The following is a 27364-nucleotide window of genomic DNA, read 5'->3' as shown; positions in this document are numbered from 1 at the left end:
AATGTTTATGCTGAGAAAGGAGCTCAATAAGAAGAAGCTGTCATTAATAAGGAGATGAAGAGGACTCCATAGATCACATACAAAAATGCAGCTGTGCAAAAGGGACAGCCATATATAATGTAATGCTCAGTGGTGCAAATGTAGCCTCCTTTTAATGAGCAGTGCTTCTTTGTGAATAGTTGTATTTGTATTGCCTGTTTATTTGCACAGTTTTTGACTTGATTGTATCTTGAGTAGCGCAAGTTGAGTATTCAGGAGGGTCCTGAAGCCAGCTGCCCTAGCCGCTCTCCCTCTCATCTACTCACTGCAGAGCACTGTCTCTGGCAGTGCTTACAGAAGGTCTCTTGTCTCGTGGCTCAGCTGGTAGTTCTGCCTTGCCATCACCCCATGAACCTGCACTCGATAAATACACGTGTACTCGGGGTTGCCCCAGTTGCTCTGCACCTGGAATTTGATATACTGGAAGGCTCTGGGAAGCTGCTTCTGCAAAGGAAATGGGGGGAGCCGTCATTCCTCAGGTGTAAGGAGCAACAGCACAGCAACGTAGCTTCCTTTGCCAGCGCTAGCCCTGCTGGGGAACAAACTGGAGCCCTGACAAAGGAGGCAGCCAGGGTTGCTATGCCAGAGCCACAAGGCACAGGATGCTTTGGCTCATCCTCCGCACTCTGTGGTCCAAGCCCTTGCAGGCAAAGCTCAGTTTGCCCCTCGCGTCGTGCCCACACGCACTCACAGTACCTTCAGGCGGAAGGTCTGAACAGCCTCTTGGTCCACGTCAAATACAAAGAGCCCCAGGAGAGTTTCTTCTGCTGCTTCCTCATCCACGCCCTCAAAGGCAACCGACAAGGGCAGCAGGTCAGGCTCAAGCAGAGCCGGAGGAAAAGTGCCCGCTGCGTCCGACTCGGGGAAGCCTGCCTCATGTCCCACCCCTCTAGCACTAGTCTGGAAGAGGTCAGTGTGGATGTGGCTCAGGCTCTTTTGAGCAAGCACTCCAAGACCCTGGGCCAGAAAGCACAAAGCAAGCCGCAGAGGCATAACACCACCGTGGGCCCCCACATACGCCATGCAGGGACGCTCTGCTCTACAGCAACCAGCCCACGCTTCTCTGAGAGAAGGCGCCAGGAGAAACAAGGCTCCCTCGCAGCTTTCTGCCCTGGCCAGCTTCCCTGCCCACCCTCCACGCTGGGGCAAGGCTGAGGCTTACGGAGACAGCAAAGTCTTTGGGGGCGCTGCTGACTTCCCCGGAAGAAGAGACCGCCTTGGAGATGTGCTCCACGGTGACAGCCATGGGCCAGATCTGCTCAGGCAGCCGAATGACCACTTGGCCCTCCGCTCCTTGGAAAGCCCAGCACTGTCCAGGGGAAGTGTGCGGCTGAAACCAGAAAGCAGCCACCCTCAGTGGCAAGGCACTCCAGGAGCCCAGCGGACTGGCTGCTTTGCCAGCAGCACAGCCCTGGCTCGGTCTGTTGGCTGGCTTTCTGCATGGAAGGGCACCCAAGTGGATGAAAGGGACAGGAGGGGACTTGCCACCTTGCTTTCAGAAGACGGAAATCTTCCTTACAAAACATCTAGGCTCACCTGCCTTTCCCAAATCCCGCTCTGATTTTGCACAGCATTCAGAGACAGGGCGGGGCTGCCTAGGGGAGGTCACCCCGTGAGCCTTCAAAGAGTGTGCGGGAGGGACGAGCCCCCTTCCTCCAACTCGGCAGATCCCGCCAGGCTTGGGGGCCTGGAGGAGGTTCTGTCCTTGCCTGAGTGGCTTGTCAGGCTCCCCCCAACTTCCACTCTCCCTGGAAAGGGGCCGTGGGAGTTGAGGTGGGAAAATGCAGCTGCCAAGGACAAAGGTGCCCAGCACACTGCGGCCAGGGGTTGTGGGCAGGTGGCTGCTGTTGGGTTCAGCTCCATTCCCCTCCAGACGGGAGGGCAGCACTGTGGGGAAGCGCAGGGGATCGTCAGGAAGAGGCTGAGCCCTGTGGGGCTGCGCGAGACTGCTGCTGTGAAGGGAGGTGTTTGGGGCTTGGAGGCTCAACTTGAAAGCAAGCAACTGCCTCAGAAGTCATGCTGCCTGTGCTATTACCTGCAGAATAGTATCCGGAGGATTGGCCACGGCAAAGAAGGCGAGACAAAGCCAGCAAGCCTCACTGCCTCGCCCACCATAAGTCCGGGATGTTCTCTCTGCATCGATGGTGGCCCCTGAAAGGCACATGCAAAGCAGCTGCCTCGGACAGGCCAGAGGCTAGGAGCAGCAGGGAGCTAGCAGGTATTTCTCAGGCTGCAAGCCCAGCTGGGCAGACTTGGTGGGAGGGCCATACGCCAGCGGAGGGCCAGCAGACTTTGCGTAGGCATACCTGTGGTTTTCAGAGCCCAGTCCACCGTCTGCAGGTCCTTTGCCTCTATCTTCTCAAGGGCTGCCCGTGTCAAGTTGAGAAGGGGCTGGGAAAAGCATTGCAAAGGCAGAGACGGAAAGCAACAGGGAGAATGACACAAACTCATCACGGGGCACTTCTGCATGAAGACTGAGTGCTTGCACAGAGCAAAGGGGAGACTCGGGGTCAGTCCACCAAAGGCAAGACTTGTTGGAAAAGGCACCACACCTTCTGGTCAGCGCTTTCTGACAAGTCAAGCAAGGACTCAGGGAGAACACCAGTCTCAGGAGCCACCGTGCAGACCTGGCTCAGGTCAGCACTGCCCCAAGCAGCCCTGAGAGCCAGGTTTGCACTGGGCAGCAAGAGGACAGAGCACACGCTGCAAAGGGCCAAGAGGAAGCAGCAGGAGACAGCCTCCAACTGAGAGCAAGGTCTTTGATCAAATGGCAGCCACTTTACCCCTCTCTTCTCCTCAGCCATCGCCCTCTCCTCCAAGACTTCTGCTATGGAGTGCAGGATGGCCTCATTTGCAGCAGCCAGCTCTGCTCGCAGGTGAGCCAGCTGCTCTTCCAGGAGCTCCCGCTCATGGATCTTCTCCCTCAGCAAGGGCAGGGAGTTGCTGCAGACAAAGGGAAAGAAGATCTGGTGCAAGAGCTGAGCAGCCCCTGCAGGCAGTCCCGAGTAGGGTGCCACAGTCTTGCCCCCATCCTCTTCCCTCCCTCACAAGAGCAGAGGCTTTCCCTTCCCCTCCACGTTTAGCACAAGGCAAAGGCTGGCGCCCTGGATGCTTTGCCACTCAATGAGTTCCATGGGAAGGAAGCCCTCTTACCTGAGCGTTGTGAGCTCTGTTTCTGGCACCCCAGCCTTCTCCTGAAACACAAAGGCCCTCCCTGAGAGGAAGCCCAAGGAGCTGCATGGGGGCTTCCCACAGGACACTTCCCCAGGAAGAGCAGGTGGCAGTTGCTGCTGCTTTCTATCCATTTGGAGCAAGCCAGAGGATGTCGGGCCTTTTTCCAGCCACTGTCTTTGGGAAGTCCATTTGCTGTCTGAGCATTTGCAGACTCCAGGAGCTAAGGCAGGAGCAAAGCCACCTCCTGCCCAAGTGCTCCTTCCTGCAGCCTGCCAACCTGCAGTGCTCACTCAGGGAGCTCTCAGGGTCAAAGCTCATTCAGCAGCTACAGAAAGTGAAGGACAAGCACAAGCGTGTCCCCCCCACACCCCCCCACATCTCTGTGAGGATGAGCCCTGGGCATCTGGACGGGATTCCCAACTTTTGCAGGGGAGGCAGGAGCTCCGAGCTATGGCCTCGGCCAGAGTTTGCTTTCCCCCAGCAAGAGGCACCTACCTGCAGCGCTTCCTCTTGCCACTTGCTCTCGGAGAGCAGCAAGCCCCAGCAGTAAAGCGCAGCTGCAAGTCACCACAGCAAGAGACAGTTATACTAAGAGGCTTTCTAATGGTCCCTGGAGCCACATTTTCTCCTTCCACAGCTAGGGAGCAAGAGCTTGCCTGGGACAGCTGGAGCTGGAGCTGGAGCCAGTGCAGAGCGCGGAGGTGGCTCCAACCCCTTGAGCACTGCCCAGGCCCATGGGCTTGGAAAATACACACACCCAAGGCCCACACACCCGCACACCAATGAAGGCATGTGGCCCCGAGCCAAGAGGAAATGCACCAGGCCATGGCAGTTTCTGCACAGACATTGCAACCCCAAAGCTCTGCAGCAAGGAGGGACCTCTAGCCAAAACGATCCTAGGCACTCCACTCCCTCCCACGGCCGGCAGCCACGGCAGGCGTGAGGCAGGCTGCAGTCCACCTGTAAAGACCCTCTCTGGCCTTCACTGTGTCACGGAGATGGGAAGCTGGAAGGCGCCACAGGATCTGCTGCCTCTCCCTGCCCCTGAAAGCTGGCATCCGGTCTGCCTGGGCTACCGCGCAAGAGCTTTGGTCAGCGCTGCTCACCAGCCAAGAGTGGGGCCAGCAGGAAAAGGACCCTCAGGCACCTCCTGCCATTCTGCCAGGTGCTGCGTGGCCTAAAAGAGAGGGAATGCTGCTGTTAGCCAAGCCTACAGTGCGAGCTTTGCTTTGCCGGTGATCCGTTGAGGGGCTCCCTTGCCACCAGGTTCCTCAGCTCAGCAGAGCGGAGAAGCCCAGGGCCTGGGGGCCTTTAGGAAGCTCTGAGCTGCAGCACAGCACCCTGCGGGCACTAAGGCAGTTGAAGACCTCTGGCCTGACACAGGCGTAATCACCCACACGCGTAGTGTCGTGGCCTGACACAGTCTGGTGGCACTGGGCTCTCCCGAGCAGAAGGGGCAGCGCCTTGCCCAGCCAAAGGCTCTGCTGGGCTGCCTGGCTGCCCAGGCTGGAGGGCAGTGCTGCATACAGCCCCAGGGCTCAGGGGCTGTCTGTCGCCACCATGGAAGCCGGGCGGCACACAGGGCTTCTTGCCTTATCCCTCCCTGCTTTTTGGGCCCCGTCACACCCACCTGCCCAACTCGGCTGGCATCTCCTCTAATCCAACTCCGTCACCAGCAGGAGGGAAAAGGTCGCTGTGCGGCAGATCCCCGCAGGCCTCTTCCCAAAGCACTTGCTGGCCTCTGCAAAGCTCCTTGTTTGCAGAGCTACACACGTCTGCAGGCTGGGCTTTTATGGAGGGCAGCTGCTGATGACGTCACAAGAGCCAACCGCCAGGGAGGCAAGGTGTTGCCCATGATGACCTCAGAGGGGGGCTTACCCAGGAGGGGGTTGCCACGCAGCCTGAGCAAGAGGAAGCCTGTGCGTTAGCCCCCACCCCAAGCCTGAAGCCTCCCGGCACACCCGCAGAGGAGCCCTGGTTAGCCCAGAGAGCCAGCTCACTTGGTTGCGCGGGCAAGCTGCTGCTGTGCCGTTGCACCCCTCGTCCTCTACCAGGCTGATGTGTCGTGTCATCCTGGGCAGGGCTCAAAGGGCTGAGCGTGAAGCCCTGCTAAGTCAGAAGGGAGAGTGGCAAGAGCTTTCTCCTCTTGAGACCCACCCGGGCATTGACACGGTACTGCAGCAAGCCAAAGGACATCAGCCAGGTGACCTTGTTGGCCCTGGAAGACATAGCCCCGCCTCTGCTAGGAAAGCAAGAGTAGAGCGGTCAGCTTGCTGGCACAAAGGCAGATGTCTCTTCCCCTAGGTACACCTGCACCCACACGGAACAGCGGGGGTGAGGGGCACAGGCTCCCTCAGCAGCCCACTGATGGGCACTCAAAAGGGAGCTCCAGGGTCGGCTCTGAGGTGCGTTGCAGAAATGCAAGCAACCATTGAGCAAGAGCAGGGGCCAGGACTGGAGACGGGGACAGCTGCAGGCCAGCTCCCGCAAGGAGTGGGCCTGAGCTTCAGTCAGGCTCCTGGGCCAGTGGGTGGAGGTGCCAGGGCAGGCCGCTCAGGGGAACTAAGCCCTCCTTAGTGCACGCCGGGCCCTGACGGTCCAGGCCGCGGTCTGTAGCCTTTGCACTTCTCTGCTGCGGCCTCTGCGGTTTGTCAACGCCTCCCTTGACCTGGCAGATTCAAAACTGGATGCAGGCGAGCCCTAGCAAGTGCCGAGTGTCTTCCACACATTCCTCCATCTGCTCGCTCTACAGCAGCTGACGCAGCCGCACACACGCTTGGCCTTTGCTGCTGCCGAAGCGCATTGCCTGCTCATGGTTAACTTGCTGTGTGCCAGGACCCCCGGGGCCTTTTGTGCAGCACGACACCGCAGCCCATCAGGCCCCAGCACATGCTGCTGCTGCTGCTGCTGCTGCTGCTGCTGCTGCTGTTGCTTGCGGTCTGGCCATGCCTGGGGCCAACCTTTGCATTGATCGTTGCCAAGGCTGAAGCAGTTCCGCTTGGCACAGCCTGCTGAGGTCTTGCTGAGTGGTGGCTCTTCCTTCGGCATAGCTAACTCTCCTCACACTTGCTGAGGGCTCAGTCGATCCCCACGCTGAGGTGGTTTAGGAAGGTATTGAGCAGTATCAGAGGCAGGCAGGCCCCCGGAGGAACTCTGCTTGGGAGCAGCTGCCCATTGGACTTGGAGGCATGAAGCAGCAGCAGCCTTGCAGCTTGGTGCTGTGGCCAGTGCCCATGCAGCTTGTGGTGCCCCTGCCCAGCGCAGCTCTTGCCAGCTTGTCAGCACCTTGTCTGCCAGGTGCTCACGCCAGCATCTGTTCCGGCTCCTTGTCCAGCTGGTCCCTAGGCTCCTCGTTGTCACCTGGGTGCTCCTCAGAGCAGCGGGCTCTCTAGGCAGAGCAGGCCTAGCATGGCTGCCTGGGTTCCCATGCTGCCTTTGCTCTGTCCCCCCACCCACCGAATCACAGAACCACAGATTGGTTGAGGTTGGAAGGGACCTCTGGAGATCACCTAGTCCAAGCCCCTGGCTCCAGCAGGGTCACCTAGAGCATGCTGGCCAGGATGGTGTCCAGATGGCTTTTGAAGATCTCCAAGGAGGGAGAGTGCACAAACTCTCTGGGCAATCTAAGGGTAGCCTGTGATGGTCTCTTTCCTCCAATTTTCCAGCATCACTTCAAATTCTGAATTTGCCCTCCAAGTTGCTTTCAGAGCCTACCAGAGTAATGTCAGGTCATCTGCAAAGAGACCACTCCATCCCCTCAGTCCTTAATGGGACTGCTTAGCAGGACTGTACCCGGGACAAGGCTCTGCAGAGCCCCACTAGACGGAGGTTTCCATTTGGCCAGCAAGTGCCTCCTCCTGGACACCCTGGGCTCAAAAAGGCGGCTTTGGGGAGACATTTGCTTCACTTGAGCGTCACAGACGACCTGGGAAGGCCACCAACGCATATGACTTGAATCTACCTTCCAAGAGGTGATTCTGCATGAAAATCAACACCCAAGAAATATTAGAATGTTTTTCATGTGTAGATATATACTTTGCTATTTCACCTAAAAGAAAGAGAATAATCAGGGGAAAAGATGGAAAACGTAGCCCCAGTTCCTCGGAATGTCGACTAGAGGTTGCAAATATGCTCTGTCACTGTTCCATGTTATTCCACATGAAGACCCACTCATCCCAAAGCTGAAAGAGCAACCGTGGGGTTCACTGGGGTCCATTCCTTGGAAAGAATTAGTCACAAAGGACTTCACGAGCAGAGAAGTGGCTGGCTTGGGAGGCAGAAGCCTAGAGAAGCAAACATGCTTGTGCTGGAAACACAGTGACACGCTCGGAAGGCACATGAGGATCAGCGATTCCTTTGATTGGAAAAGTCCAGTTTCCTCATCTCTGGACTCTGCAACAGGGACAGAGACCCGTGAGAGGATGCCAGGGAACTCCTGGCATCACTCACAAAGGCAGGAAACCTGGAGGCCTGCACCGACTTTAGGAACTCGGGGGCTATTGTCTGGGTTGTTTCATGGCCAAAGCGGGTGGTGGCCATAGGAGTCATGTTGGTGAGGCCGCGGCGGTGAAGTCACAGAGATGCAGGCAGCCCATGTCCCTTGGTCTCACAACACAAGCACAGGCAGTGACAGCAACCCCTCTCTGGCAGCCTGCAGCCAGAAGCACAGCAGAGAGACTATAGACCTGCGCAGAAGCAGGACTAAGAAAATTAGGGGCAAGGGGATGCAGGTGGTCAACAACACGGAGCAGCTCCCCAGTGGGACAAGTTGAACACACCTGAGCCCTCTAGCTTGGGAAAGAGAGGCCCGAAGCCACCACAGAGACACCAGTGTCTGAGGTCATGAGAAGGTGAAGGGACAAGGTGAGGAGGGACCACCAGTTCCCATGACACCAGAGCGCAGGGGCATCCCGTGGAGCAACCAGGCAGGAATTTTACACTGGAATACAAGGAACTCTCGTCACACAGCACCCAGGGAAATTGCTGAACTCCCTGCCCTAGGATCCCAGACATGGACAAGGAGGAATGGCTTCATAAAGCGATGAGCTCGCCCTGCGCTATTAACACAAAAGGGCACTAAACCACAGCATTGGGATTGGGGTGGGAAGTACCAGAGGAGATGGGGTCCTCGGAAAGAAAAGAGCCACCCAAACCCAGACCCAAGACATCAGCGCCCCACAGGCACCATCAAGGTCACGCTGCAGCTATGGCCAGACATCACAGCAAATCCTGTCAGCAAGGGTTTCTTTTTTCTTTTTTTTTTTTGGTTTTTAACATCTCCCATTTCTGCCTCTGTTTCCAGGCTCTCTGCAGCTGCCTTAGACCCCTTTTAGCCACCACGAACTCTGGCGATCACCTTTGCAGGGTCTAGGGCAGCAGCAATGTGGCACATCCCTTTTATCGCAGTTGGGTTAGAATAGCCAGCTCTAATTAATGTCCATCACATAGCAGTCACCAAAGCACTCAATAAATGGGAATAATATGATGTTGTTATAAGACAACCCTGGAAGCTCAGAAAGAATGGTCATGCTGTTTAAACTGGGCAGATTAGGATAACCCCTATCTCTGTTTTCTGAAAAGAAGCATTCTTGAATCAAGGGCATCCTAGAACTGCTAAAGCCCTAAGAGAAACATTAAATCAAAACGTTTTACTTCTAGGTACGTATTGCCAATTTGGCAAAAGAATTGGAGGTCCATGTATCCCTAACTGAACTGTCCTCATTATACTACAAAAAATCACGCCCATAGGTCCAAAAGACCCATGCGCAGGTGAAGACCCCTCCCCTGAGCATGCGTAGTACTAAAATGGTGTGTAAGCAAAATTGTAATTGTATGTAAATCATTAACGAATCAGTGTAAAAGGGAAAGTTGCAAACTTTGCAATTTGTTTGTATAGATGCTCCTTGAGAAGCCGGTGTGGGGGTGTGCTTGATTTGTGGGAAACCACCGAGCACCCAGGCTTGCGCAACTCTGAAATAAAGCAGCAAATGTCTCTCCTGAGTGTGTAATTATTGGCTTACTGCACACCGGGCAACAAATCCGCTTTTTGGACAACAGTGTCAGTGGGTAGAACAGTTCCGAGACACTTGGCCTTTATGCCATATTACTCGGAAATAACACCAAAAGGGCCTTCTTACAGTCCTGGCTGCCAAACGGCCCCGGGGCCGTAGGGGACCATCAGTCAGGGCTCTGGCTGCAGCCCCCAGTGCTGCCCAGCATCTCCCCTGCAGGCCCCGGGGCATCCAGCGATGGGGGAGGGAAGGAGGGAGAGGCAGGGAGAGAGGAAGAGAAGGGCAGAGGGAGGGAGGGAGGAAAAGAGGGAGGAAGGAAGAGAAGGAGGGAGGGAGGGAGAGGGAGGAGCAGAGGAGGCCAGGGCAGCCCTGGGAGCCCAAGGGCCGCTGTTGCTAGGCAGCACGGGGGGGAGGGGGGGGCACGAGGAGGCCACATGACCTGCAGCTGGTGCTGTTGCCAGGCAACACTGGGTGGGGCAGCAACAGACACTGGGGGAGGTGTTGGGAGGTGATTGGAGCTGGGCTGGGGCAGCCATGGTGGGGCTGCGTGTGGGGCTGGGAGCTTCAGGGAGCCAGGCCCTCCATGGCCCTGGCCCTGCTGCCCCCGGTGGTGTGGGGGCTCGGAGGAGCTGGGCCCACACCCAGGCCCTGCACACAGCGGCTGCCGGCAGGAAGGGACGACCAAAGGCCCTGCATGGGTGCTGGAGGCCGGACCCGGCTCCTCACAGCGCCTCTGGTGCTGACGCAGCTCTTCGGGGCAGAGCTGGGGCCCTTCACGTGCCTAGAAAGTAGGAGGCATGGGGAAGCATGACACTGAGACCCTCCAGCTGGCTCTGAGCAAGAGTTGCCTCAGGAATGGACAAAAATATGCCTGCTGTGTTTTTCATGTGTGTTTCGAAGTGGCAGATAGGGCTTACTTGTCTCAAACTTTGTGCCAGTGCACTAAGAGAAGACTTGCAGTTTGCCTAATCCCAGTGTGAGGCCAGAGCCAGAGCCTCTGCGTCATCTCAGCCAGTGTTCTCTCTGAAAGACGTTCAGCTGTTTGCAAGAGCATTTACCTGTGTGATTTCCAGAGCAGTTCCCCAATATTGCAGGTGTTTAACAGTGACCTCTATATTTATAGGTAGCTGGTTCAGTTTCAAAATGTTTATGCTGAGAAAGGAGCTCAATAAGATGAAGCTGTCATTAATAAGGAGATGAAGAGGACTCCATAGATCACATACAAAAATGCAGCTGTGCAAAAGGGACAGCCATATATAATGTAATGCTCAGTGGTGCAAATGTAGCCTCCTTTTAATGAGCAGTGCTTCTTTGTGAATAGTTGTATTTGTATTGCCTGTTTATTTGCAGAGTTTTTGACTTGATTGTATCTTGAGTAGCGCAAGTTGAGTATTCAGGAGGGTCCTGAAGCCAGCTGCCCTAGCCGCTCTCCCTCTCATCTACTCACTGCAGAGCACTGTCTCTGGCAGTGCTTACAGAAGGTCTCTTGTCTCGTGGCTCAGCTGGTAGTTCTGCCTTGCCATCACCCCATGAACCTGCACTCGATAAATACACGTGTACTGGGGGTTGCCCCAGTTGCTCTGCACCTGGAATTTGATATACTGGAAGGCTCTGGGAAGCTGCTTCTGCAAAGGAAATGGGGGGAGCCGTCATTCCTCAGGTGTAAGGAGCAACAGCACAGCAACGTAGCTTCCTTTGCCAGCGCTAGCCCTGCTGGGGAACAAACTGGAGCCCTGACAAAGGAGGCAGCCAGGGTTGCTATGCCAGAGCCACAAGGCACAGGATGCTTTGGCTCATCCTCCACACTCTGTGGTCCAAGCCCTTGCAGGCAAAGCTCAGTTTGCCCCTCGCGTCGTGCCCACACGCACTCACAGTACCTTCAGGCGGAAGGTCTGAACAGCCTCTTGGTCCACGTCAAATACAAAGAGCCCCAGGAGAGTTTCTGCTGCTGCTTCCTCATCCACGCCCTCAAAGGCAACCGACAAGGGCAGCAGGTCAGGCTCAAGCAGAGCCGGAGGAAAAGTGCCCGCTGCGTCCGACTCGGGGAAGCCTGCCTCATGTCCCACCCCTCTAGCACTAGTCTGGAAGAGGTCAGTGTGGATGTGGCTCAGGCTCTTTTGAGCATGCGCTCCAAGACCCTGGGCCAGAAAGCACAAAGCAAGCCGCAGAGGCATAACACCACCGTGGGCCCCCACATACGCCATGCAGGGACGCTCTGCTCTACAGCAACCAGCCCACGCTTCTCTGAGAGAAGGCGCCAGGAGAAACAAGGCTCCCTCACAGCTTTCTGCCCTGGCCAGCTTCCCTGCCCACCCTCCACGCTGGGGCAAGGCTGAGGCTTACGGAGACAGCAAAGTCTTTGGGGGCGCTGCTGACTTCCCCGGAAGGAGAGACCGCCTTGGAGATGTGCTCCACGGTGACAGCCATGGGCCAGATCTGCTCAGGCAGCCGAATGACCACTTGGCCCTCCGCTCCTTGGAAAGCCCAGCACTGTCCAGGGGAAGTGTGCGGCTGAAACCAGAAAGCAGCCACCCTCAGTGGCAAGGCACTCCAGGAGCCCAGCGGACTGGCTGCTTTGCCAGCAGCACAGCCCTGGCTCGGTCTGTTGGCTGGCTTTCTGCATGGAAGGGCACCCAAGTGGATGAAAGGGACAGGAGGGGACTTGCCACCTTGCTTTCAGAAGACGGAAATCTTCCTTACAAAACATCTAGGCTCACCTGCCTTTCCCAAATCCCGCTCTGATTTTGCACAGCATTCAGAGACAGGGCGGGGCTGCCTAGGGGAGGTCACCCCGTGAGCCTTCAAAGAGTGTGCGGGAGGGACGAGCCCCCTTCCTCCAACTCGGCAGATCCCGCCAGGCTTGGGGGCCTGGAGGAGGTTCTGTCCTTGCCTGAGTGGCTTGTCAGGCTCCCCCCAACTTCCACTCTCTCTGGAAAGGGGCCATGGGAGTTGAGGTGGGAAAATGCAGCTGCCAAGGACAAAGGTGCCCAGCACACTGCGGCCAGGGGTTGTGGGCAGGTGGCTGCTGTTGGGTTCAGCTCCGTTCCCCTCCAGACGGCAGGGCAGCACTGTGGGGAAGCGCAGGGGATCGTCAGGAAGAGGCTGAGCCCTGTGGGGCTGCGCGAGACTGCTGCTGTGAAGGGAGGTGTTTGGGGCTTGGAGGCTCAACTTGAAAGCAAGCAACTGCCTCAGAAGTCATGCTGCCTGTGCTATTACCTGCAGAATAGTATCCGGAGGATTGGCCACGGCAAAGAAGGCGAGACAAAGCCAGCAAGCCTCACTGCCTCGCCCACCATAAGTCCGGGATGTTCTCTCTGCATCGATGGTGGCCCCTGAAAGGCACATGCAAAGCAGCTGCCTCAGACAGGCCAGAGGCTAGGAGCAGCAGGGAGCTAGCAGGTATTTCTCAGGCTGCAAGCCCAGCTGGGCAGACTTGGTGGGAGGGCCATACGCCAGCGGAGGGCCAGCAGACTTTGCGTAGGCATACCTGTGGTTTTCAGAGCCCAGTCCACCGTCTGCAGGTCCTTTGCCTCTATCTTCTCAAGGGCTGCCCGTGTCAAGTTGAGAAGGGGCTGGGAAAAGCATTGCAAAGGCAGAGACGGAAAGCAACAGGGAGAATGACACAAACTCATCACGGGGCACTTCTGCATGAAGACTGAGTGCTTGCACAGAGCAAAGGGGAGACTCGGGGTCAGTCCACCAAAGGCAAGACTTGTTGGAAAAGGCACCACACCTTCTGGTCAGCGCTTTCTGACAAGTCAAGCAAGGACTCAGGGAGAACACCAGTCTCAGGAGCCACCGTGCAGACCTGGCTCAGGTCAGCACTGCCCCAAGCAGCCCTGAGAGCCAGGTTTGCACTGGGCAGCAAGAGGACAGAGCACACGCTGCAAAGGGCCAAGAGGAAGCAGCAGGAGACAGCCTCCAACTGAGAGCAAGGTCTTTGATCAAATGGCAGCCACTTTACCCCTCTCTTCTCCTCAGCCATCGCCCTCTCCTCCAAGACTTCTGCTATGGAGTGCAGGATGGCCTCATTTGCAGCAGCCAGCTCTGCTCGCAGGTGAGCCACCTGCTCTTCCAGGAGCTCCCGCTCATGGATCTTCTCCCTCAGCAAGGGCAGGGAGTTGCTGCAGACAAAGGGAAAGCAGATCTGGTGCAAGAGCTGAGCAGCCCCTGCAGGCAGTCCCGAGTAGGGTGCCACAGTCTTGCCCCCATCCTCTTCCCTCCCTCACAAGAGCAGAGGCTTTCCCTTCCCCTCCACGTTTAGCACAAGGCAAAGGCTGGCGCCCTGGATGCTTTGCCACTCAATGAGTTCCATGGGAAGGAAGCCCTCTTACCTGAGCGTTGTGAGCTCTGTTTCTGGCACCCCAGCCTTCTCCTGAAACACAAAGGCCCTCCCTGAGAGGAAGCCCAAGGAGCTGCATGGGGGCTTCCCACAGGACACTTCCCCAGGAAGAGCAGGTGGCAGTTGCTGCTGCTTTCTATCCATTTGGAGCAAGCCAGAGGATGTCGGGCCTTTTTCCAGCCACTGTCTTTGGGAAGTCCATTTGCTGTCTGAGCATTTGCAGACTCCAGGAGCTAAGGCAGGAGCAAAGCCACCTCCTGCCCAAGTGCTCCTTCCTGCAGCCTGCCAACCTGCAGTGCTCACTCAGGGAGCTCTCAGGGTCAAACCTCATTCAGCAGCTACAGAAAGTGAAGGACAAGCACAAGCGTGTCCCCCCCCACACCCCCCCACATCTCTGTGAGGATGAGCCCTGGGCATCTGGACGGGATTCCCAACTTTTGCAGGGGAGGCAGGAGCTCCGAGCTATGGCCTCGGCCAGAGTTTGCTTTCCCCCAGCAAGAGGCACCTACCTGCAGCGCTTCCTCTTGCCACTTGCTCTCGGAGAGCAGCAAGCCCCAGCAGTAAAGCGCAGCTGCAAGTCACCACAGCAAGAGACAGTTATACTAAGAGGCTTTCTAATGGTCCCTGGAGCCACATTTTCTCCTTCCACAGCTAGGGAGCAAGAGCTTGCCTGGGACAGCTGGAGCTGGAGCTGGAGCCAGTGCAGAGCGCGGAGGTGGCTCCAACCCCTTGAGCACTGCCCAGGCCCATGGGCTTGGAAAATACACACACCCAAGGCCCACACACCCGCACACCAATGAAGGCATGTGGCCCCGAGCCAAGAGGAAATGCACCAGGCCATGGCAGTTTCTGCACAGACATTGCAACCCCAAAGCTCTGCAGCAAGGAGGGACCTCTAGCCAAAACGATCCTAGGCGCTCCACTCCCTCCCACGGCCGGCAGCCACGGCAGGCGTGAGGCAGGCTGCAGTCCACCTGTAAAGACCCTCTCTGGCCTTCACTGTGTCACGGAGATGGGAAGCTGGAAGGCGCCACAGGATCTGCTGCCTCTCCCTGCCCCTGAAAGCTGGCATCCGGTCTGCCTGGGCTACCGCGCAAGAGGTTTGGTCAGCGCTGCTCACCAGCCAAGAGTGGGGCCAGCAGGAAAAGGACCCTCAGGCACCTCCTGCCATTCTGCCAGGTGCTGCGTGGCCTAAAAGAGAGGGAATGCTGCTGTTAGCCAAGCCTACAGTGCGAGCTTTGCTTTGCCGGTGATCCGTTGAGGGGCTCCCTTGCCACCAGGTTCCTCAGCTCAGCAGAGCGGAGAAGCCCAGGGCCTGGGGGCCTTTAGGAAGCTCTGAGCTGCAGCACAGCACCCTGCGGGCACTAAGGCAGTTGAAGACCTCTGGCCTGACACAGGCGTAATCACCCACACGCGTAGTGTCGTGGCCTGACACAGTCTGGTGGCACTGGGCTCTCCCGAGCAGAAGGGGCAGCGCCTTGCCCAGCCAAAGGCTCTGCTGGGCTGCCTGGCTGCCCAGGCTGGAGGGCAGTGCTGCATACAGCCCCAGGGCTCAGGGGCTGTCTGTCGCCACCATGGAAGCCGGGCGGCACACAGGGCTTCTTGCCTTATCCCTCCCTGCTTTTTGGGCCCCGTCACACCCACCTGCCCAACTCGGCTGGCATCTCCTCTAATCCAACTCCGTCACCAGCAGGAGGGAAAAGGTCGCTGTGCGGCAGATCCCCGCAGGCCTCTTCCCAAAGCACTTGCTGGCCTCTGCAAAGCTCCTTGTTTGCAGAGCTACACACGTCTGCAGGCTGGGCTTTTATGGAGGGCAGCTGCTGATGACGTCACAAGAGCCAACCACCAGGGAGGCAAGGTGTTGCCCATGATGACCTCAGAGGGGGGCTTACCCAGGAGGGGGTTGCCACGCAGCCTGAGCGAGAGGAAGCCTGTGCGTTAGCCCCCACCCCAAGCCTGAAGCCTCCCGGCACACCCGCAGAGGAGCCCTGGTTAGCCCAGAGAGCCAGCTCACTTGGTTGCGCGGGCAAGCTGCTGCTGTGCCGTTGCACCCCTCGTCCTCTACCAGGCTGATGTGTCGTGTCATCCTGGGCAGGGCTCAAAGGGCTGAGCGTGAAGCCCTGCTAAGTCAGAAGGGAGAGTGGCAAGAGCTTTCTCCTCTTGAGACCCACCCGGGCATTGACACGGTACTGCAGCAAGCCAAAGGACATCAGCCAGGTGACCTTGTTGGCCCTGGAAGACATAGCCCCGCCTCTGCTAGGAAAGCAAGAGTAGAGCGGTCAGCTTGCTGGCACAAAGGCAGATGTCTCTTCCCCTAGGTACACCTGCACCCACACGGAACAGCGGGGGTGAGGGGCACAGGCTCCCTCAGCAGCCCACTGATGGGCACCCAAAGGGGAGCTCCAGGGTCGGCTCTGAGGTGCGTTGCAGAAATGCAAGCAACCATTGAGCAAGAGCAGGGGCCAGGACTGGAGACGGGGACAGCTGCAGGCCAGCTCCCGCAAGGAGTGGGCCTGAGCTTCAGTCAGGCTCCTGGGCCAGTGGGTGGAGGTGCCAGGGCAGGCCGCTCAGGGGAACTAAGCCCTCCTTAGTGCACGCCGGGCCCTGACGGTCCAGGCCGCGGTCTGTAGCCTTTGCACTTCTCTGCTGCGGCCTCTGCGGTTTGTCAACGCCTCCCTTGACCTGGCAGATTCAAAACTGGATGCAGGCGAGCCCTAGCAAGTGCCGAGTGTCTTCCACACATTCCTCCATCTGCTCGCTCTACAGCAGCTGACGCAGCCGCACACACGCTTGGCCTTTGCTGCTGCCGAAGCGCATTGCCTGCTCATGGTTAGCTTGCTGTGTGCCAGGACCCCCGGGGCCTTTTGTGCAGCACGACACCGCAGCCCATCAGGCCCCAGCACATGCTGCTGCTGCTGCTGCTGCTGCTGCTGCTGCTGCTGTTGCTTGCGGTCTGGCCATGCCTGGGGCCAGCCTTTGCATTGATCGTTGCCAAGGCTGAAGCAGTTCCGCTTGGCACAGCCTGCTGAGGTCTTGCTGAGTGGTGGCTCTTCCTTCGGCATAGCTAACTCTCCTCACACTTGCTGAGGGCTCAGTCGATCCCCACGCTGAGGTGGTTTAGGAAGGTATTGAGCAGTATCAGAGGCAGGCAGGCCCCCGGAGGAACTCTGCTTGGGAGCAGCTGCCCATTGGACTTGGAGGCATGAAGCAGCAGCAGCCTTGGAGCTTGGTGCTGTGGCCAGTGCCCATGCAGCTTGTGGTGCCCCTGCCCAGCGCAGCTCTTGCCAGCTTGTCAGCACCTTGTCTGCCAGGTGCTCACGCCAGCATCTGTTCCGGCTCCTTGTCCAGCTGGTCCCTAGGCTCCTCGTTGTCACCTGGGTGCTCCTCAGAGCAGCGGGCTCTCTAGGCAGAGCAGGCCTAGCATGGCTGCCTGGGTTCCCATGCTGCCTTTGCTCTGTCCCCCCACCCACCGAATCACAGAACCACAGATTGGTTGAGGTTGGAAGGGACCTCTGGAGATCACCTAGTCCAAGCCCCTGGCTCCAGCAGGGTCACCTAGAGCATGCTGGCCAGGATGGTGTCCAGATGGCTTTTGAAGATCTCCCAGGAGGGAGAGTGCACAAACTCTCTGGGCAATCTAAGGGTAGCCTGTGATGGTCTCTTTCCTCCAATTTTCCAGCATCACTTCAAATTCTGAATTTGCCCTCCAAGTTGCTTTCAGAGCCTACCAGAGTAATGTCAGGTCATCTGCAAAGAGACCACTCCATCCCCTCAGTCCTTAATGGGACTGCTTAGCAGGACTGTACCCGGGACAAGGCTCTGCAGAGCCCCAGTAGACGGAGGTTTCCATTTGGCCAGCAAGTGCCTCCTCCTGGACACCCTGGGCTCAAAAAGGCGGCTTTGGGGAGACATTTGCTTCACTTGAGCGTCACAGACGACCTGGGAAGGCCACCAACGCATATGACTTGAATCTACCTTCCAAGAGGTGATTCTGCATGAAAATCAACACCCAAGAAATATTAGAATGTTTTTCATGTGTAGATATATACTTTGCTATTTCACCTAAAAGAAAGAGAATAATCAGGGGAAAAGATGGAAAACGTAGCCCCAGTTCCTCGGAATGTCGACTAGAGGTTGCAAATATGCTCTGTCACTGTTCCATGTTATTCCACATGAAGACCCACTCATCCCAAAGCTGAAAGAGCAACCGTGGGGTTCACTGGGGTCCATTCCTTGGAAAGAATTAGTCACAAAGGACTTCACGAGCAGAGAAGTGGCTGGCTTGGGAGGCAGAAGCCTAGAGAAGCAAACATGCTTGTGCTGGAAACACAGTGACACGCTCGGAAGGCACATGAGGATCAGCGATTCCTTTGATTGGAAAAGTCCAGTTTCCTCATCTCTGGACTCTGCAACAGGGACAGAGACCCGTGAGAGGATGCCAGGGAACTCCTGGCATCACTCACAAAGGCAGGAAACCTGGAGGCCTGCACCGACTTTAGGAACTCGGGGGCTATTGTCCGGGTTGTTTCATGGCCAAAGCGGGTGGTGGCCATAGGAGTCATGTTGGTGAGGCCGCGGCGGTGAAGTCACAGAGATGCAGGCAGCCCATGTCCCTTGGTCTCACAACACAAGCACAGGCAGTGACAGCAACCCCTCTCTGGCAGCCTGCAGCCAGAAGCACAGCAGAGAGACTATAGACCTGCGCAGAAGCAGGACTAAGAAAATTAGGGGCAAGGGGATGCAGGTGGTCAACAACACGGAGCAGCTCCCCAGTGGGACAAGTTGAACACACCTGAGCCCTCTAGCTTGGGAAAGAGAGGCCCGAAGCCACCACAGAGACACCAGTGTCTGAGGTCATGAGAAGGTGAAGGGACAAGGTGAGGAGGGACCACCAGTTCCCATGACACCAGAGCGCAGGGGCATCCCGTGGAGCAACCAGGCAGGAATTTTACACTGGAATACAAGGAACTCTCGTCACACAGCACCCAGGGAAATTGCTGAACTCCCTGCCCTAGGATCCCAGACATGGACAAGGAGGAATGGCTTCATAAAGCGATGAGATCGCCCTGCGCTATTAACACAAAAGGGCACTAAACCACAGCATTGGGATTGGGGTGGGAAGTACCAGAGGAGATGGGGTCCTCGGAAAGAAAAGAGCCACCCAAACCCAGACCCAAGACATCAGCGCCCCACAGGCACCATCAAGGTCACGCTGCAGCTATGGCCAGACATCACAGCAAATCCTGTCAGCAAGGGTTTCTTTTTTCTTTTTTTTTTTTGGTTTTTAACATCTCCCATTTCTGCCTCTGTTTCCAGGCTCTCTGCAGCTGCCTTAGACCCCTTTTAGCCACCACGAACTCTGGCGATCACCTTTGCAGGGTCTAGGGCAGCAGAAATGTGGCACATCCCTTTTATCGCAGTTGGGTTAGAATAGCCAGCTCTAATTAATGTCCATCACATAGCAGTCACCAAAGCACTCAATAAATGGGAATAATATGATGTTGTTATAAGACAACCCTGGAAGCTCAGAAAGAATGGTCATGCTGTTTAAACTGGGCAGATTAGGATAACCCCTATCTCTATTTTCTGAAAAGAAGCATTCTTGAATCAAGGGCATCCTAGAACTGCTAAAGCCCTAAGAGAAACATTAAATCAAAACGTTTTACTTCTAGGTACGTATTGCCAATTTGGCAAAAGAATTGGAGGTCCATGTATCCCTAACTGAACTGTCCTCATTATACTACAAAAAATCACGCCCATAGGTCCAAAAGACCCATGCGCAGGTGAAGACCCCTCCCCTGAGCATGCGTAGTACTAAAATGGTGTGTAAGCAAAATTGTAATTGTATGTAAATCATTAACGAATCAGTGTAAAAGGGAAAGTTGCAAACTTTGCAATTTGTTTGTATAGATGCTCCTTGAGAAGCCGGTGTGGGGGTGTGCTTGATTTGTGGGAAACCACCGAGCACCCAGGCTTGCGCAACTCTGAAATAAAGCAGCAAATGTCTCTCCTGAGTGTGTAATTATTGGCTTACTGCACACCGGGCAACAAATCCGCTTTTTGGACAACAGTGTCAGTGGGTAGAACAGTTCCGAGACACTTGGCCTTTATGCCATATTACTCGGAAATAACACCAAAAGGGCCTTCTTACAGTCCTGGCTGCCAAACGGCCCCGGGGCCGTAGGGGACCATCAGTCAGGGCTCTGGCTGCAGCCCCCAGTGCTGCCCAGCATCTCCCCTGCAGGCCCCGGGGCATCCAGCGATGGGGGAGGGAAGGAGGGAGAGGCAGGGAGAGAGGAAGAGAAGGGCAGAGGGAGGGAGGGAGGAAAAGAGGGAGGAAGGAAGAGAAGGAGGGAGGGAGGGAGAGGGAGGAGCAGAGGAGGCCAGGGCAGCCCTGGGAGCCCAAGGGCCGCTGTTGCTAGGCAGCACGGGGGGGAGGGGGGGGCACGAGGAGGCCACATGACCTGCAGCTGGTGCTGTTGCCAGGCAACACTGGGTGGGGCAGCAACAGACACTGGGGGAGGTGTTGGGAGGTGATTGGAGCTGGGCTGGGGCAGCCATGGTGGGGCTGCGTGTGGGGCTGGGAGCTTCAGGGAGCCAGGCCCTCCATGGCCCTGGCCCTGCTGCCCCCGGTGGTGTGGGGGCTCGGAGGAGCTGGGCCCACACCCAGGCCCTGCACACAGCGGCTGCCGGCAGGAAGGGACGACCAAAGGCCCTGCATGGGCGCTGGAGGCCGGACCCGGCTCCTCACAGCGCCTCTGGTGCTGACGCAGCTCTTCGGGGCAGAGCTGGGGCCCTTCACGTGCCTAGAAAGTAGGAGGCATGGGGAAGCATGACACTGAGACCCTCCAGCTGGCTCTGAGCAAGAGTTGCCTCAGGAATGGACAAAAATATGCCTGCTGTGTTTTTCATGTGTGTTTCGAAGTGGCAGATAGGGCTTACTTGTCTCAAACTTTGTGCCAGTGCACTAAGAGAAGACTTGCAGTTTGCCTAATCCCAGTGTGAGGCCAGAGCCAGAGCCTCTGCGTCATCTCAGCCAGTGTTCTCTCTGAAAGACGTTCAGCTGTTTGCAAGAGCATTTACCTGTGTGATTTCCAGAGCAGTTCCCCAATATTGCAGGTGTTTAACAGTGACCTCTATATTTATAGGTAGCTGGTTCAGTTTCAAAATGTTTATGCTGAGAAAGGAGCTCAATAAGATGAAGCTGTCATTAATAAGGAGATGAAGAGGACTCCATAGATCACATACAGAAATGCAGCTGTGCAAAAGGGACAGCCATATATAATGTAATGCTCAGTGGTGCAAATGTAGCCTCCTTTTAATGAGCAGTGCTTCTTTGTGAATAGTTGTATTTGTATTGCCTGTTTATTTGCAGAGTTTTTGACTTGATTGTATCTTGAGTAGCGCAAGTTGAGTATTCAGGAGGGTCCTGAAGCCAGCTGCCCTAGCCGCTCTCCCTCTCATCTACTCACTGCAGAGCACTGTCTCTGGCAGTGCTTACAGAAGGTCTCTTGTCTCGTGGCTCAGCTGGTAGTTCTGCCTTGCCATCACCCCATGAACCTGCACTCGATAAATACACGTGTACTCGGGGTTGCCCCAGTTGCTCTGCACCTGGAATTTGATATACTGGAAGGCTCTGGGAAGCTGCTTCTGCAAAGGAAATGGGGGGAGCCGTCATTCCTCAGGTGTAAGGAGCAACAGCACAGCAACGTAGCTTCCTTTGCCAGCGCTAGCCCTGCTGGGGAACAAACTGGAGCCCTGACAAAGGAGGCAGCCAGGGTTGCTATGCCAGAGCCACAAGGCACAGGATGCTTTGGCTCATCCTCCACACTCTGTGGTCCAAGCCCTTGCAGGCAAAGCTCAGTTTGCCCCTCGCGTCGTGCCCACACGCACTCACAGTACCTTCAGGCGGAAGGTCTGAACAGCCTCTTGGTCCACGTCAAATACAAAGAGCCCCAGGAGAGTTTCTGCTGCTGCTTCCTCATCCACGCCCTCAAAGGCAACCGACAAGGGCAGCAGGTCAGGCTCAAGCAGAGCCGGAGGAAAAGTGCCCGCTGCGTCCGACTCGGGGAAGCCTGCCTCATGTCCCACCCCTCTAGCACTAGTCTGGAAGAGGTCAGTGTGGATGTGGCTCAGGCTCTTTTGAGCATGCGCTCCAAGACCCTGGGCCAGAAAGCACAAAGCAAGCCGCAGAGGCATAACACCACCGTGGGCCCCCACATACGCCATGCAGGGACGCTCTGCTCTACAGCAACCAGCCCACGCTTCTCTGAGAGAAGGCGCCAGGAGAAACAAGGCTCCCTCACAGCTTTCTGCCCTGGCCAGCTTCCCTGCCCACCCTCCACGCTGGGGCAAGGCTGAGGCTTACGGAGACAGCAAAGTCTTTGGGGGCGCTGCTGACTTCCCCGGAAGGAGAGACCGCCTTGGAGATGTGCTCCACGGTGACAGCCATGGGCCAGATCTGCTCAGGCAGCCGAATGACCACTTGGCCCTCCGCTCCTTGGAAAGCCCAGCACTGTCCAGGGGAAGTGTGCGGCTGAAACCAGAAAGCAGCCACCCTCAGTGGCAAGGCACTCCAGGAGCCCAGCGGACTGGCTGCTTTGCCAGCAGCACAGCCCTGGCTCGGTCTGTTGGCTGGCTTTCTGCATGGAAGGGCACCCAAGTGGATGAAAGGGACAGCAGGGGACTTGCCACCTTGCTTTCAGAAGACGGAAATCTTCCTTACAAAACATCTAGGCTCACCTGCCTTTCCCAAATCCCGCTCTGATTTTGCACAGCATTCAGAGACAGGGCGGGGCTGCCTAGGGGAGGTCACCCCGTGAGCCTTCAAAGAGTGTGCGGGAGGGACGAGCCCCCTTCCTCCAACTCGGCAGATCCCGCCAGGCTTGGGGGCCTGGAGGAGGTTCTGTCCTTGCCTGAGTGGCTTGTCAGGCTCCCCCCAACTTCCACTCTCTCTGGAAAGGGGCCATGGGAGTTGAGGTGGGAAAATGCAGCTGCCAAGGACAAAGGTGCCCAGCACACTGCGGCCAGGGGTTGTGGGCAGGTGGCTGCTGTTGGGTTCAGCTCCATTCCCCTCCAGACGGGAGGGCAGCACTGTGGGGAAGCGCAGGGGATCGTCAGGAAGAGGCTGAGCCCTGTGGGGCTGCGCGAGGCTGCTGCTGTGAAGGGAGGTGTTTGGGGCTTGGAGGCTCAACTTGAAAGCAAGCAACTGCCTCAGAAGTCATGCTGCCTGTGCTATTACCTGCAGAATAGTATCCGGAGGATTGGCCACGGCAAAGAAGGCGAGACAAAGCCAGCAAGCCTCACTGCCTCGCCCACCATAAGTCCGGGATGTTCTCTCTGCATCGATGGTGGCCCCTGAAAGGCACATGCAAAGCAGCTGCCTCAGACAGGCCAGAGGCTAGGAGCAGCAGGGAGCTAGCAGGTATTTCTCAGGCTGCAAGCCCAGCTGGGCAGACTTGGTGGGAGGGCCATACGCCAGCGGAGGGCCAGCAGACTTTGCGTAGGCATACCTGTGGTTTTCAGAGCCCAGTCCACCGTCTGCAGGTCCTTTGCCTCTATCTTCTCAAGGGCTGCCCGTGTCAAGTTGAGAAGGGGCTGGGAAAAGCATTGCAAAGGCAGAGACGGAAAGCAACAGGGAGAATGACACAAACTCATCACGGGGCACTTCTGCATGAAGACTGAGTGCTTGCACAGAGCAAAGGGGAGACTCGGGGTCAGTCCACCAAAGGCAAGACTTGTTGGAAAAGGCACCACACCTTCTGGTCAGCGCTTTCTGACAAGTCAAGCAAGGACTCAGGGAGAACACCAGTCTCAGGAGCCACCGTGCAGACCTGGCTCAGGTCAGCACTGCCCCAAGCAGCCCTGAGAGCCAGGTTTGCACTGGGCAGCAAGAGGACAGAGCACACGCTGCAAAGGGCCAAGAGGAAGCAGCAGGAGACAGCCTCCAACTGAGAGCAAGGTCTTTGATCAAATGGCAGCCACTTTACCCCTCTCTTCTCCTCAGCCATCGCCCTCTCCTCCAAGACTTCTGCTATGGAGTGCAGGATGGCCTCATTTGCAGCAGCCAGCTCTGCTCGCAGGTGAGCCACCTGCTCTTCCAGGAGCTCCCGCTCATGGATCTTCTCCCTCAGCAAGGGCAGGGAGTTGCTGCAGACAAAGGGAAAGCAGATCTGGTGCAAGAGCTGAGCAGCCCCTGCAGGCAGTCCCGAGTAGGGTGCCACAGTCTTGCCCCCATCCTCTTCCCTCCCTCACAAGAGCAGAGGCTTTCCCTTCCCCTCCACGTTTAGCACAAGGCAAAGGCTGGCGCCCTGGATGCTTTGCCACTCAATGAGTTCCATGGGAAGGAAGCCCTCTTACCTGAGCGTTGTGAGCTCTGTTTCTGGCACCCCAGCCTTCTCCTGAAACACAAAGGCCCTCCCTGAGAGGAAGCCCAAGGAGCTGCATGGGGGCTTCCCACAGGACACTTCCCCAGGAAGAGCAGGTGGCAGTTGCTGCTGCTTTCTATCCATTTGGAGCAAGCCAGAGGATGTCGGGCCTTTTTCCAGCCACTGTCTTTGGGAAGTCCATTTGCTGTCTGAGCATTTGCAGACTCCAGGAGCTAAGGCAGGAGCAAAGCCACCTCCTGCCCAAGTGCTCCTTCCTGCAGCCTGCCAACCTGCAGTGCTCACTCAGGGAGCTCTCAGGGTCAAACCTCATTCAGCAGCTACAGAAAGTGAAGGACAAGCACAAGCGTGTCCCCCCCCACACCCCCCCACATCTCTGTGAGGATGAGCCCTGGGCATCTGGACGGGATTCCCAACTTTTGCAGGGGAGGCAGGAGCTCCGAGCTATGGCCTCGGCCAGAGTTTGCTTTCCCCCAGCAAGAGGCACCTACCTGCAGCGCTTCCTCTTGCCACTTGCTCTCGGAGAGCAGCAAGCCCCAGCAGTAAAGCGCAGCTGCAAGTCACCACAGCAAGAGACAGTTATACTAAGAGGCTTTCTAATGGTCCCTGGAGCCACATTTTCTCCTTCCACAGCTAGGGAGCAAGAGCTTGCCTGGGACAGCTGGAGCTGGAGCTGGAGCCAGTGCAGAGCGCGGAGGTGGCTCCAACCCCTTGAGCACTGCCCAGGCCCATGGGCTTGGAAAATACACACACCCAAGGCCCACACACCCGCACACCAATGAAGGCATGTGGCCCCGAGCCAAGAGGAAATGCACCAGGCCATGGCAGTTTCTGCACAGACATTGCAACCCCAAAGCTCTGCAGCAAGGAGGGACCTCTAGCCAAAACGATCCTAGGCGCTCCACTCCCTCCCACGGCCGGCAGCCACGGCAGGCGTGAGGCAGGCTGCAGTCCACCTGTAAAGACCCTCTCTGGCCTTCACTGTGTCACGGAGATGGGAAGCTGGAAGGCGCCACAGGATCTGCTGCCTCTCCCTGCCCCTGAAAGCTGGCATCCGGTCTGCCTGGGCTACCGCGCAAGAGGTTTGGTCAGCGCTGCTCACCAGCCAAGAGTGGGGCCAGCAGGAAAAGGACCCTCAGGCACCTCCTGCCATTCTGCCAGGTGCTGCGTGGCCTAAAAGAGAGGGAATGCTGCTGTTAGCCAAGCCTACAGTGCAGGCTTTGCTTTGCCGGTGATCCGTTGAGGGGCTCCCTTGCCACCAGGTTCCTCAGCTCAGCAGAGCGGAGAAGCCCAGGGCCTGGGGGCCTTTAGGAAGCTCTGAGCTGCAGCACAGCACCCTGCGGGCACTAAGGCAGTTGAAGACCTCTGGCCTGACACAGGCGTAATCACCCACATGCGTAGTGTCGTGGCCTGACACAGTCTGGTGGCACTGGGCTCTCCCGAGCAGAAGGGGCAGCGCCTTGCCCAGCCAAAGGCTCTGCTGGGCTGCCTGGCTGCCCAGGCTGGAGGGCAGTGCTGCATACAGCCCCAGGGCTCAGGGGCTGTCTGTCGCCACCATGGAAGCCGGGCGGCACACAGGGCTTCTTGCCTTATCCCTCCCTGCTTTTTGGGCCCCGTCACACCCACCTGCCCAACTCGGCTGGCATCTCCTCTAATCCAACTCCGTCACCAGCAGGAGGGAAAAGGTCGCTGTGCGGCAGATCCCCGCAGGCCTCTTCCCAAAGCACTTGCTGGCCTCTGCAAAGCTCCTTGTTTGCAGAGCTACACACGTCTGCAGGCTGGGCTTTTATGGAGGGCAGCTGCTGATGACGTCACAAGAGCCAACCACCAGGGAGGCAAGGTGTTGCCCATGATGACCTCAGAGGGGGGCTTACCCAGGAGGGGGTTGCCACGCAGCCTGAGCGAGAGGAAGCCTGTGCGTTAGCCCCCACCCCAAGCCTGAAGCCTCCCGGCACACCCGCAGAGGAGCCCTGGTTAGCCCAGAGAGCCAGCTCACTTGGTTGCGCGGGCAAGCTGCTGCTGTGCCGTTGCACCCCTCGTCCTCTACCAGGCTGATGTGTCGTGTCATCCTGGGCAGGGCTCAAAGGGCTGAGCGTGAAGCCCTGCTAAGTCAGAAGGGAGAGTGGCAAGAGCTTTCTCCTCTTGAGACCCACCCGGGCATTGACACGGTACTGCAGCAAGCCAAAGGACATCAGCCAGGTGACCTTGTTGGCCCTGGAAGACATAGCCCCGCCTCTGCTAGGAAAGCAAGAGTAGAGCGGTCAGCTTGCTGGCACAAAGGCAGATGTCTCTTCCCCTAGGTACACCTGCACCCACACGGAACAGCGGGGGTGAGGGGCACAGGCTCCCTCAGCAGCCCACTGATGGGCACCCAAAGGGGAGCTCCAGGGTCGGCTCTGAGGTGCGTTGCAGAAATGCAAGCAACCATTGAGCAAGAGCAGGGGCCAGGACTGGAGACGGGGACAGCTGCAGGCCAGCTCCCGCAAGGAGTGGGCCTGAGCTTCAGTCAGGCTCCTGGGCCAGTGGGTGGAGGTGCCAGGGCAGGCCGCTCAGGGGAACTAAGCCCTCCTTAGTGCACGCCGGGCCCTGACGGTCCAGGCCGCGGTCTGTAGCCTTTGCACTTCTCTGCTGCGGCCTCTGCGGTTTGTCAACGCCTCCCTTGACCTGGCAGATTCAAAACTGGATGCAGGCGAGCCCTAGCAAGTGCCGAGTGTCTTCCACACATTCCTCCATCTGCTCGCTCTACAGCAGCTGACGCAGCCGCACACACGCTTGGCCTTTGCTGCTGCCGAAGCGCATTGCCTGCTCATGGTTAGCTTGCTGTGTGCCAGGACCCCCGGGGCCTTTTGTGCAGCACGACACCGCAGCCCATCAGGCCCCAGCACATGCTGCTGCTGCTGCTGCTGCTGCTGCTGCTGTTGCTTGCGGTCTGGCCATGCCTGGGGCCAGCCTTTGCATTGATCGTTGCCAAGGCTGAAGCAGTTCCGCTTGGCACAGCCTGCTGAGGTCTTGCTGAGTGGTGGCTCTTCCTTCGGCATAGCTAACTCTCCTCACACTTGCTGAGGGCTCAGTCGATCCCCACGCTGAGGTGGTTTAGGAAGGTATTGAGCAGTATCAGAGGCAGGCAGGCCCCCGGAGGAACTCTGCTTGGGAGCAGCTGCCCATTGGACTTGGAGGCATGAAGCAGCAGCAGCCTTGGAGCTTGGTGCTGTGGCCAGTGCCCATGCAGCTTGTGGTGCCCCTGCCCAGCGCAGCTCTTGCCAGCTTGTCAGCACCTTGTCTGCCAGGTGCTCACGCCAGCATCTGTTCCGGCTCCTTGTCCAGCTGGTCCCTAGGCTCCTCGTTGTCACCTGGGTGCTCCTCAGAGCAGCGGGCTCTCTAGGCAGAGCAGGCCTAGCATGGCTGCCTGGGTT

The sequence above is a fragment of the Dromaius novaehollandiae genome, chromosome 28, assembly GCF_036370855.1.
Source record: "Dromaius novaehollandiae isolate bDroNov1 chromosome 28, bDroNov1.hap1, whole genome shotgun sequence".
Classification (NCBI taxonomy): Eukaryota; Metazoa; Chordata; class Aves; order Casuariiformes; family Dromaiidae; genus Dromaius; species Dromaius novaehollandiae.
This window is presented reverse-complemented; position numbering follows the sequence as displayed.